General features: G+C 39.6%; 1 protein-coding gene across 1 annotated transcript in view; it reads right to left on the bottom strand.

Annotated features, from left to right (window-relative positions):
• Positions 1–10,839, bottom strand: part of b3gat1a (beta-1,3-glucuronyltransferase 1 (glucuronosyltransferase P) a) — a 53,872-nt gene extending 43,033 nt beyond the window's left edge. The window contains exon 1 of the mRNA XM_085915992.1: positions 10,564–10,839. The gene's annotated coding sequence lies outside the window, so the exon portion shown is untranslated. The remainder of the gene's footprint in view (positions 1–10,563) is intronic.
• Positions 10,840–12,679: the final 1,840 nt, after the last annotated feature.

Raw genomic sequence — 12,679 nt, 5'->3', positions numbered from 1 at the left:
CAAAATAGGATGAATCTAACACTTCTGACTTTAAACAGTCTGGTGAATAAAAACAAGAATGTAAAGTCATTGTGTGACTATGTGACATGCACCCAAAGCATTGTGCTAACAATTACCTTTCTGGATTTTTCACCACCCGTGTTAATGGCTAATACAAATACGGACATGTCGCTAATGTCTCTGATCTCTTGTCTTCATTTATTCTTTTTTTTTTTTTTATTCACCTTTTCTTGCTTTTCTCGCACTTTAGACGCGTTTGCGAGTCCTGGAAAGTGAGAAGATCTCACTGACAGTTACAAAGGCTTGATGCACTTTGCAGCACGATATATCAAAATTGAAGTTCTACATGGCAATTCATCACGAGCCACACGCCCACAAATCTATATCCATTATCCTGGCATGCATGCTTTTCATTTGCACCACGACGTAGTTAGACCTGTATTGATTTTTCTCCCATTACTAACCCCCCACCCTTCCTTTTTGACATGCTGTAATAAAACCTTTGGCCATTTTGCCTTTGACTTCTGCGTGTTCAAAAAAGCTATTATCCATCGCTGTGGGCCATTCCATCACAATTGAAAATGACAAAAGCTGCCAATATCTGTCTTGTCATGATTTATTTTGTCACTAAATACAAAAACCACAAACTTGAACAAAATCCTTGTCATTTGTCAACCTTTGATTGATTTCATTCATTTCATTTCAATGAGATCAGCAATATTTTGAATAGGCAATACTTTATATCATTAAATTTCATGTACGTGCAGCCTCGTAAAGTGGTAGCATATCTGCCTCGCCGTCAAAAGGTTCTGGAAATGACCGTCAGTTAGCCCCCCCTAAATTGGTCTCTAGATTATCGTTAGGTGTGAATGTGCCTTGGGGCAGGCTGTAGGTCAATAAACACATTTTAATTGAAAGGAATTTGACAACCAATGAGAATGACATTTGTTAACCTCAAGCTTTTTTGCGGAACAATTAAATATAGCTGCATTTGACCTCTCGTGCTAAAAGTTGCAATGGCAAACTGAATCATAAATCATACATTTTCTATATCACTTATTATCCTCATTAGGGTCAAAGGTGAGCTGGAGCCAATCCCAATTGACTTTGGTTGAGAGACACGTACTGTATACTGTAAACAAAGCACCATTAATATTTATTTTGAAACCACCTGATTCATTGTTCCACCCTGTTTTTTTTTACTCGATTATTCAGGTTGACAAGCACTCGGTTCACAGAAACATTGTATCGACAACTATTTTTTGTTTTGGTGGTTTCACGAGTCTTTGCACCATACAAAGTGAATGGGAGGAGATGTGGTCTAAAGTCTAAATACGTGTTTTGAAATGCAGTTCTGGCAACCGGTAGTGATAATCATTACAAAACATGATCATTTTTTAAGTTTATGTACATGTCTATAATTATCTATTTGGATCCAGATTACTTTATTTCATGCAACCTCTTGACAAATTAAAGTGAAGTCAACAAAATATTTACAGTGTGCAAACATCTTCTACTGTATAACAAATTTGCTTATTTGAAGGACAACTTTGGCAGCAAGAGGACTTGTGACATTGAAAAACTCTCTTATTTCACTGTTCAATATTTCATAGCACCATCGAAATGACAACTTTTGCAGTGCTGTGCCTGACCAGTAACATATATGTGAATTTTGCCCTATGAATGTGCAGAAATGTCATTGTACATTAAAGAAATGGGAGCCATGAAAAAAACTCATGCACACACTAGTCCAGGACACAGAACGTACGAGTACATCGGCCTTCAGATGGATATTAAAGATATGGAACAAAAGCTCATACCCATTTGAGCAATGTTGCTGCCAAAACAATAATAGTAATAAAACCTTTTTTGTCAATACAGTCAGTGATCCAATGACTACAGTGGCCATAATTGACCAATGCATCAATGCGTGCTTTCATCAAGATCACTTCTTTGAGCACATTATTCCAGAAGGCTGCCTTCAATGAAGCTTGACTTGATTGAAGATGGGGCTTACGCAGTAATTGCTAAGTAGTTCATATTCCATAGTGAGAATTGGAGTGGGTGGAGACGGCGCTTTTCTCGGCCAAAAGTGCAGATTGTTGACGCTCTTCTCTGTATGGAAGTGTCCACGCATACAGACGTCTGTCTTCATGTGCCCCTCTGGCATGATTCTTCTCCTACTGAATCAATTCAGCCTCTGTTTATCTCATTAGCTTGTAGTGTGTAATCAATGACACAAGGGCATTTGTTTCGAGCCTGCAACCCGCCGCGCATTAACGTGCAACTTGCTGTTGGAACATTGCACAGTCTACGGTTATCTTCAGCGGTGAGGCTGCACGCTCGGCTGAATGTCAATGAAGCGAGCCTCTCGCCGTTCCTTTAAATGATCCCGTCGCAACATCCGTGAGACGTTTGGCGTAAGGAAGTGCAAAATTGTGTACACAATGCAGCCAGGCATCCTTCATTGTGACAAATAACTTCTGAATCACTGAACTCCAGCTCAGGCAGAAGTAGATAATGAGATGTTCAATGTTTATAAGTGACTTTTCCTAGTGTCTCCCCAAACTAATATTCCCTCCCCAAGCTCTATGTAAATGGAATTGACAATATATTTGATTAGGAATTGGATTGATGGCTACTGGACAACCGTGCCAATGAGTCACATCGGGAACACAGATCACCGATGTTGAAGCAGACACACACATGCGCCTGCCTTAGGCCAAGCAGCAAATATTGTATTTGCCAAATTCACAGAGCCACTTTGATCCCTGTGCAGCACTTCACACGCACCACCACGTCACGCAGATGTGTCACCAGACAGCACAAACGATGATAATGCTAAAAATAGCCACAGTGCATTAGATTGATTAGAACTATCGCTATTGTCTTTGTCTACTAATAACATTGAAATATTTTCTTTTTTAAACAAGCAGGTTATGTCAAAAAACCATCAAGTGGCAGCCCACAATAGTAACATATTTAGAATTGAAATAGCTTTCAGGGATAACTGGCAACTTTTTGATCATGGGCTCCCTTTAATTTACCTGTCTTGTCCAATCATGAAAGTATGGTCCATTGGTATTATTCACTACCATAACAATGGTCACTATGTCAAAGAGAAATAACTTTTAATCATCTTGAAGTTTGATAACATGGTCAAATTATGGCATAGTTTAGCTGTAAAATACAAGATAAAAGTAATGCACAGTCAAAGCTCCTTCAAAGTTACTCCTTCATATGAAATGAACCTGAGAATGTTGCAGCCGTTAATTGAATTTCTCTGTTTCATGTTATTTTTCATAGGGTTAGCAAATGGACACGGATGGGTTAGTTTCGCTTTGAGGTGATTTTTTCTTTTTGGGGGAGATACCAAGTGACGTCTGAAACAAACTGAAACAAATGTGTTGTGCAACCAGCATCAACCGTGTCACCTTGTCCGTGTAGGATCTTGAGAAAAGACACACACGCAACCTGCTCCAACAACAAAAAACTCTCTCCCTTCTGGATGCAGTGGGAGTTTGTCGAATAAAATTTTCCACATCAACAGAAAACCCGGGGAAGGATAAAAATCGGACTAGGCAGGTTTCTGTCCACATTTAAATGATGTATTTTTAGAGCTTGTTGGCATTCACCAAAGAAACAAGTGACACGTGTATACTGCATTTGTGTGACTCTCAGATGCGACACTTGAGCAAGTAAGGTAATTGGTGCCTAGCGCACATGAAATGTCATGCAAGCAATATGAAAAACAATCATGCTGACACTGCCTAACAGCTCAGTGATGCATACATGCATTTTTTTTTTCTACATTAAATTCTACCTTTTCTTTCATACCTGTTTACAAGTAACTGCGCGTCACTTGCCAGAGCCAGCCAAGAGGCTGCAAAAGAGTTTTTTAAAATATTGCGTATCAAATAAAAAACAGGCAAACTATTGCTTGTTATGCTAATTGGCTGACAGTTTTTTTTTCCACCTTTGTTAACATTTCATACTTTGATTGATTACATGTCCAGCTCATTCAGTCAAATAATTTTATACTTAGAGGAATATCAGACAAACCGTTCAAGCCCAATCCTATTTCACACTGTTTAGCAAAGATAATTGCAAAAAAAAAAAAGAGTGCCGCTCATTCAGCATCGACGAATAAAAACCTGTCATGGTTTTAACTATATTTTCACAGCCTAGATTAGGAACGCCGACTGATCTACATCTTGTAAATCAGAAATAAGAGGATGCTACATTGAAGCTCAGTGATCCATGAGTATGTTGTTCCTCTGATTAATCACAATGAAAAAAGTGATCACTGACTAATTAGAAGCTACAACGAGCGTAATACATCTCAAGCAGAGATAATTGGAAATCAATAGGATTCTCACTCTGACAAGATTTGAAAATGATCACGTAGAATTTGTGAAGAATAGGTCAACAAGAAACATCTACCCATTGTATGTCAAATTAGGCTCAAAATCAATAAGCCTCTCATGAATTGTGTACGGTAGATTGGAGAAAATTCATTAAGAATTGAACTCCGAGTCAAAGCGTCGACAGATTAAATTGACATTTGTGTCTTTCCACTGAATCTGCGTCACTGTCACCATCCTGTAATACAATACAATAACTTAGTTGAGAGGCTCTATGCACAATTTAATGCATGCAACACAGTATCTTAGCCACATTAATTATTTATCACCCTTATTATTCCGGCAGGCGACGAAATCAGTCAGGCTCATACGGTAAAATCAGAATATGCTTTCGCCGTCTTATTATTGAGGTCGTTATAGGTACACAGTCACGTGTAGAAGCAAAGAAATGTAGGGCGTGTGAAAGTACAAACAAATCCCACAACATTACACCCAATTACTAAAGACTTGAGGTCGTTAATGAGCAAATGTGGCCTTATGCTCCAGCGTGCTCATTAGATGGCTGGTTCATGACAGCGGGATTTAGAAACACTGTTTTCATTTAAACTGGGGGATTTAAAACAAAGTCTCAACCGTCTTAGGGAAGACAATTGAGAGCTTGCCTGTGTTTTTGTTGTTGTGTGGTGTCTGCCCTTGCGTAGACCTAATCTCCAACTCATTAGTGAAGCTGTCCCTTGAAGGACAGATGTTTATCATACAGATAACCAAAAACAAGCATGCTGTGTGCCACTAATATTCACAAAGAACCTTCACAAAACAAATAAAAAAAAACATATTGTTTCTATTATTTCATTGTGATTATACTTTAGCCACTTTTAGTTTTCCTTCTACAATTAGATAATGTGCTTCACATGAAAGCTGCTGCGATAAATGCAAATAAATCAATGAATTAGGTGAATGTCTGTCAGAAACAAACAAAAATAAAGTTAAATAAGCCAGTGAATGAACAATATGTGCTACCAAAACCTATATTTGGATTTTTTTATTATTATTATTATTTTTTTTGCAGTCACTCCAGATAGATGTGCCAGTTGAGAAAACAAATTTGGAATAAGAGCAAACAAACAAACAAAAAAAAACACTTCACAACTACACAAAATGGATATTATGGGTCAAATAGTACATATATATATTTTGTGTATGCTGATGTCATTAAATTAAGTACTATTTCATGTGCCATAAAAGCTTGAGGAAAAGAGTTGAAAGAGTCGAGGGTTTATTAAATTGCATCTCAAAGATGAGGGCAGAATGATGAAGCCAGTTGACCTCAGTCGTTATGTCAAATGTTTCTTTCTTCTCCTGATGACCTCCGCTGCCTACTCTTAGGTAGAATGTATAGTGGCTACTCTATGGTGTGCACTGTATTTCTTGGATGTGACACCTCCACCAGACCACAGCGACTGCAGGCTAAGCTCCTTGGCCTTCTTATTTCATGTAATTTAATCAATCCGGGGAGAGGTGACGAGGAGTGTGGGGGGGGAGGCGTCTCTACTGTTTTCATTCACTCTCTGTGTGTATGTTTGTGTATGAGAGAGAATAAGCTGGAGGAGCTTTGCTTATTGTTTTTTGTTTTGCCTAAAGGCACAGTAGAAAATGGGTCTTTGTGGGTGTGTTTGTGGGGGCGGGTGTCTTTATATTAATAGACCATGTGACTGCGCCTCCAGTAGCATCCAACCACTGTCTCCTAATCTCTCGCAGGCCTGATGAATGTGAACACAAGTGACACTGCACCGCCAGCTGTCCCTAATACTACCTCCCTATTTCCCAGACAGCAGCACTTGCCTGAGGCTGCATGGCCAAGTACAAATACACATAATGAGATTATGAAAAAACAATCATTAAGCATAAAGGGAAAGGGCTCATATATGAATTGTTCGGCATTAGTGTCTGAATTTGTAAATCGCAATGTGAGGTTCAGTGGCAAGTATCATATATATATATATATATATATATATATATATATATATATATATATATATATATACACACACATATATATGCATATCTATGCATGTATCTGATACTAACCTTGAATTTTTATATATAAAATTTCATTTTTTCCCTTTCCGAGCTGGAATTGCTTTTGTGTAAAAAAAAATCTAAAAAAAATGAAACCGAACAATTCGGCAATGATGGGTTGAAGATGCCCTTCAGTTCTTTTGGCAACAGTCATAGGAATGATAATAATCTATTCCTTGATCAGCATCTTTAACCTAATCCAACACAATGTGAAAGTGTATTTTGTTTTTGCAAAGACTTCCAATTTAACAATACATGCGTGAATGTTTTGGTTTGAAATGAAAATTACAAAGTGGACATGCAGACACACATTGCCACTGCAGGGTTGTTTTTTTCCATTGGATCTCCATCTACTGGATTTGCATCACTGCTCTACTTGGCCTCAATGCAAGCAGAATCTTAATGCCAAAATCTTTCATCTTCTACATATGGCCTAGAACTACCATTCAAGAAATGTTCTCAGTCATCAATCATGTGATATCATGCTTTTAACTAATAACCAACTAACAATAAATCCAAGCCCACATTTTAGCCTCATGCTTTTCACACTTGGCAGAGGTGCAAATATATTCACATTTTGTCTTGCATTATTTATCAGCTTGCTGGAAACAGCAGAGCGAGAAAGCTAACTTCCATCTGACTCGCGTCACCTCACTCTTGTGATTGTGATGTTGTAGAGTGCGACTCTTCTTTCTCTTCTCAGACTCTTCACCCTTTCTGTCATGTCCTCCACTCTTGCAGCCTTTGTAAGCTTGCTGCAAAAAAAAGCTGATGATTTCATCTGCCGCATGAGATTGGAAAATTCTGCCTCTTATTATTCAGTGTTGTTGGTCAAGCGGCTATGATGCACCTCAGGCAAACTCCTCAGAGGGAGAAAGCCTGGCACAGGGAAGGGAACTAGTCTTTTTCAAGCACACGGGCACAATATCGTAATACCACTGGAGGAGCAAGATATTAAAATCCTTATATGGTATCGTTATCTCCCGGCGTCTTGATAAATGTCGACTTTTAAATGTTTTGGTAAGATCGTTTTTCTGTATTTTAGCAATAGTCAATGAAAACACATTTTATTACGTCACTTTTTTTTATTTGACTGCATCGCTTTTTGCCACTTTGTGTAATGAAGAGATGTTGTGGATAATTTAACAGTTTTCATTGTTACAAGCAATTGTTCTTGGTAGCAGTAAAACAAAAGCAACTAACACCTGCTCTGCAGGGGAGGATCTATTTTCTTTTTCGAAATTTTAAGCGTCCACCATTTGTATTTTTAGCTTCTTCCTCAGCACCCACTGTTACCTTATTTTTCTCTCCCTCTACAGGCACCCACATGCTGCCCCGTGTTTCAAACTTTCGCAATCTCGTCATTATCTCCCCGAACATTTTCACAGAGCCTAATCCCACCTTCTTGCCAGGCTTCATACATGTGATTACAATGTGCAATGATGTGTGGAATGCTGCACAGGTATCAGTGATGAGCTCTCTTTGAGCATATGGATGTGTAAGTGTGTGTGCATTTACAAAGTACAAATGTGTGCGTCTTACACACGACATCATACTGCGTAACACCCGCATTGCACCATAGGAGGCAGTGTATAATCTTTGTCATCCTATTGTTCAGATGCACTACAGAAAATCTCATTTTTGCGGCTTTTCTTACAGCTGTAATTTAACTCATTCCATACCCAAAACTCTAACAATTTTGAATTAAATTTGACATAGTGAAATGATAAGGTCATAGACGAACCATGTTTTATTGTCTACATTTTTCATAGTTTTGATTTGTTAAAAAAAAAGTTAATTCATTCCCTATGTTCAATTGGTGTTGCAAGTCAATTCTCTTCTCTTGCATGTACAATAACTGCCACCTCATGTTATGTATTTGTAGACCCTTTAGCCATGAACACACATGACATGACGAGGTGTCCGCTTCCATAAGTGAGATGTGCATGTTATTTGCTGACATTGGCACACTAAGCAGAAACTAAATACATGCACGGTCAAAGAGCGCGGTACCACCAGTGTTACAAAGAGCCGGGGGCAACACATGCGCACATACGGTATATACAGTACATCGAGTCTTTTCAATGCATGAAAGCTATTGGAGCAGAAGAACAGTCAAGATCAAAATGTATGCACTTACTCTACGAGACAAATGAGAAACAGTGGCAGTTGGATTAGTTGAGTATGTAAATTTCATAGATGTGTTATTTCGCAGGATGGATTGAATGAGGAGAGAACACAGTAGGACTCATTCCATCGCACAGTGTGTAAGTGACGGCAGTGGATTGAAATAGCTCCCGCATCACACACGGACGTGTATAATTATTTTCTAAAATGAGATTAACCGAACATTATTATGATGAGTGAATGTACTTGGTTGCATTCATAAGAATCCAAGTGAGTGCTGGTCTCTGGGGCATATAAATTGAAAAGAAAAAAAAAAAAGTTGCAGCATATTTTGCCCTGTGTGCTTGATGTCATGCTGGGTGTCAGCTGCCTGTGACTGGACCAGTCAGAACTTCCAGGCAGTTGGACTGATGCATACTGACACATGACTAAGGCTTCAAAACTGGAGTTCAGACCTTTGGCACCATATTCACACTGTGCAAGATTTTCCTATGGCACTAAATGCCTGAGCTCACTGCAAAATTACACATAATGATGAGGTAAATAAATATTTGAATGGACTAAAATATTAGAGAAGCTCATGCAATGGTGCAGACAGAAGCAAATTAGCCTGTAAGGGCCTCAAGAAATCGCTCGATAGGCTACTCTTTAAAACATTACATTTGAATGTGAAAGTGAACTTCTTATACATGTCTGAGACTTTAGGAATGTTAAAAAAAAATGAGAGTGGGGGAGAGATAGGGGGAAAGAGGGGTAGAGAGAGGGAGAGAGAGAGAGAGATGCATGTGACACACTTTTTGCATTACACAGTCAGCTCGAGTTATTTTAACAATCTGGTTACACAGAGAAACCCATCCATTCAATTTCGATACGGCTCGACCTCTTTGCGGTTGCGGGTGAGCTGGAGCCTATCACATCTGACAGCGTACCAGCATGCAGACAACCAACCATTTGTCTTCACATCGTCACCTATAGATAGTTTGGAGACTTCAGTGAATCAAGTTGATATTTTATTTCAATAAAAAAAAATGGTGGCAGTTTGACCATTTGTCTTTATATCATCGCCTATGGATAGTTTGGAGACTTTAGTGAATTGAAATTGACATTTTATTTCAATAAAAAAAAAATGTTTGGCCACGGAAATTGCTCGTTTCTAATTCCAAAACAGTTTCAAAATTTGATAATCTCCTTGGTAGACCCGTGATTGATTGCATTTGACTTTTTCGATTCCGCTGTACTTTTCCGTGACGGTGTGAACCCACCTGGATGATCTAATTCGACAGAAACGGGTTGACAATAAGTTGTCGAAGGCTACCGGGTGTGAAGTCCATCTAATCGCAAAAAAGCAGGTTCTTTCTTGGCAGATATCAGAAAAGCAATCCTACAGCCCACTCAAGCTCTCCTTTTCCTGCGCCTATATTTGTTTTCCTCTCCAGACAAGTTGTTAAGCGAGGAAAAGGTAGCTCGCTGCTCCCTTGGGTCATGAGCCAAAGTGGGTCTGTCAGGTTTTGAGCTTGAGAAAACTGCCGGCGATGTGTGCAGCTGTCTCACAGTATTAAACTTCGATCTTGTTTCGATATTGGACTATGAATTGATCAGCTTAGCTCACACAATCCAAAATAAGCAGACCTCATGTGCCTCTCCTCAAATGCTCAGTTAAGAGCAAATCGCCACAATTGCTATCTCAGCATGCTCATCCGAGGATTATCGCCCCATCCTTTTCATCAAGAGCCTTCTTCTTTTCGGAAGCGCTTCCCAAAGCCCTCCTTGCAGCAGGCATGCAAGCAACACAGCTTCCCTCTCGCTCTCGCTCGCGCTCGTCCCCCCCGTGTCATGCCCAACCGCAACCAAGGGACAAAGATGGCAATCTCCTCCTTGTCGCCTGATCAGCATGGAAATTGCCTCATGTCTGTCAAAGCTCCTTTGCATCTTTTCAAGTAGAACCGGATCAGACAGAGGACACAGGAAAATAAATGGAGCTTTTTTTCTTTACCTTTTCAGTGACTTCAGCGTGCGTCTGCTATTCCCAGTGCATGTGTTCGGCAGGCAAGCAGGACTCCCATTCATTCCAGAATTCTGTGTTTTGTGTCTCTCTCCTTCCTTCTTCCGGCATTCAGAGCATCCTTTTCTTTGATTCTCTCATCTACGTGATGGAGATTTTTTTTTCCTTAACTCCCCAGGATGTTTCCTTTCTTTTCTTCTTTTCCTCTGTGGTGATGTGTTTTATTTAGTGGCTTTGCACCCCTTCTTTCTATTCCTCCCTCCCTTCTGCTTTTGTCCCCCTCTGCCTCTCTGCTGCCGGCTGGCTGGCTGGTCCACTCTGAAGCCGAGCGCTCTATCGAGACGAATGAGGTGGCTCTACGCGTGCGAAGGCATATGTGAATGTGCTTATACTAAGGGGGGGTGGTTTGGGTTGGGGGGGGGACTAAACTAGCCTCTTAGCTGAGACTGAGTCCACCCCTCTTCCTCCTCCCTTCTAGAGATGGGCTTTCTAATGGCATGTACCATTAAAATCTCGGAATAGGGTGGGTTGCCGCTCTGACGGGAGAGAGAAGAGGGGAGTAGAGAGAATGTGAGCATAAAGAGATGATGGAAAAGGCAAGTGGTAAAACGCGTAAAGACCATCTGTTGAAAATGTGTTCAAAAACCATATCCCACCTCCTTCCTCTCTAGTAATATGTCTGTCACTGACGTTGTAATGAGACCATGACGTTCTATAGGTGTCTCTACAGTGAGACGCTCACACGATTGTATAAAAAAAAGAGAAGAATGTTGTTGTTGGAGTGTGTTAATCCTGGTCGACGAATGTGTCATATGTACATAAAATATTCCTTCATTCTTGAATAGCTTCACAGATGCGCACGTCGGGGATTGGGTGGGCCGGTTGACAGCTTGCGTTCATGACAAAAACATTCAGTGCACCTGCACTATATTCAAAAAAAGTTGTAAGTAAATAAATATCTTCCTTCAAATACAGTTTATGGAGAAAGGTTATTTATTTATGAATTTGTTTATGGAGAAATGTTATATATTTATTTATGTATTTTACACTTTACTTGAAAAGGTTTTTAGGTTAAGAAAATTTTTAATAAATCTAATTACAGCCAAAATGAAGCTTTTTCTTAAAAAAAACTTTGTACCAGACACCTATTGAACATTTTCATCAACTTTCATCACAATTTATAAAATGTCAGTGCATTTAATCATAATCAAATAATTCTTTGTTGAGAAATGATGTGGTTTTATTTCCTCATGTGGGTCCATTCCTTTTACGTTATTGAAATGCTTCTTTTCCTGATTAGGAACTGCACCAAAGTATTTTATCTCAAAAGATGCTGCCATTTTCAAACTTATAAACACCCATAATTAAAAACTGCAAATTCCTGTGCCAAACCAGTGAATGTCTTTAAAAAACTATGACTTCAGTGATTGACAGAGACTGGCCTCAATGCCAATTCCGCCACACTTCCATCCCAGAAAGCATCTAATTTCAGGCGTCACTGAATATAGAGCCTGTTGGTGGCGGAGGTGAGACAGCGTCTGGTCGGAGGGTCAGAGGCATCCTCTTGGACAGCTCACCTCCTGTGAGCTAACACAGCAGACTTGGCTCTATAAGCAGTTCAACTGGGGAAAATAAGACTGAAGCAGTGAAACTGCAGCACATGTAAAAAAAAAAAAAAAAAGAGAACAACTCTCCCCCCCCCTCTCTCTCTCTTTTTTGTGGTTGTTTTGGTCTTAAGTGGATCTCTTCATTCTTCCTGACTAATTTTAAATGAATAAAAATTTAACACAACTTAGGCGGCACAGTTGAGCAACGGTTGGTACATCAGCCACACAGTTCAGAGGCACAAGATTTGATTTCAGCTCGGCCTTCGTGTGTGGAATTTTCATGTTCTCCCCGTGCCTGCGTGAGTTTACTCCAGGTTCTTTGGTTACCTCCCACATTCCAAAAACATGCATGGTAGGCCAATTGAGCACTGCACTTTGCCCATAGGTGTGAGTGTGAGTGCGAATGGTTGTTTGTCTATATTTGCCCTGTGATTGGTTGATGACCAATTCAGGGTGTACTCACTATTTGCATAACATTTGGATTAAGCATGCCTTGATTA

This window comes from Syngnathus leptorhynchus, chromosome 7 (genome assembly GCF_054491065.1).
Source record: "Syngnathus leptorhynchus isolate UIUO chromosome 7, UIUO_Slep, whole genome shotgun sequence".
NCBI lineage: Eukaryota > Metazoa > Chordata > Actinopteri > Syngnathiformes > Syngnathidae > Syngnathus > Syngnathus leptorhynchus.
Note: the sequence above shows the minus strand (reverse complement) of the source record. Positions and strands in the feature narration are given on the sequence as shown.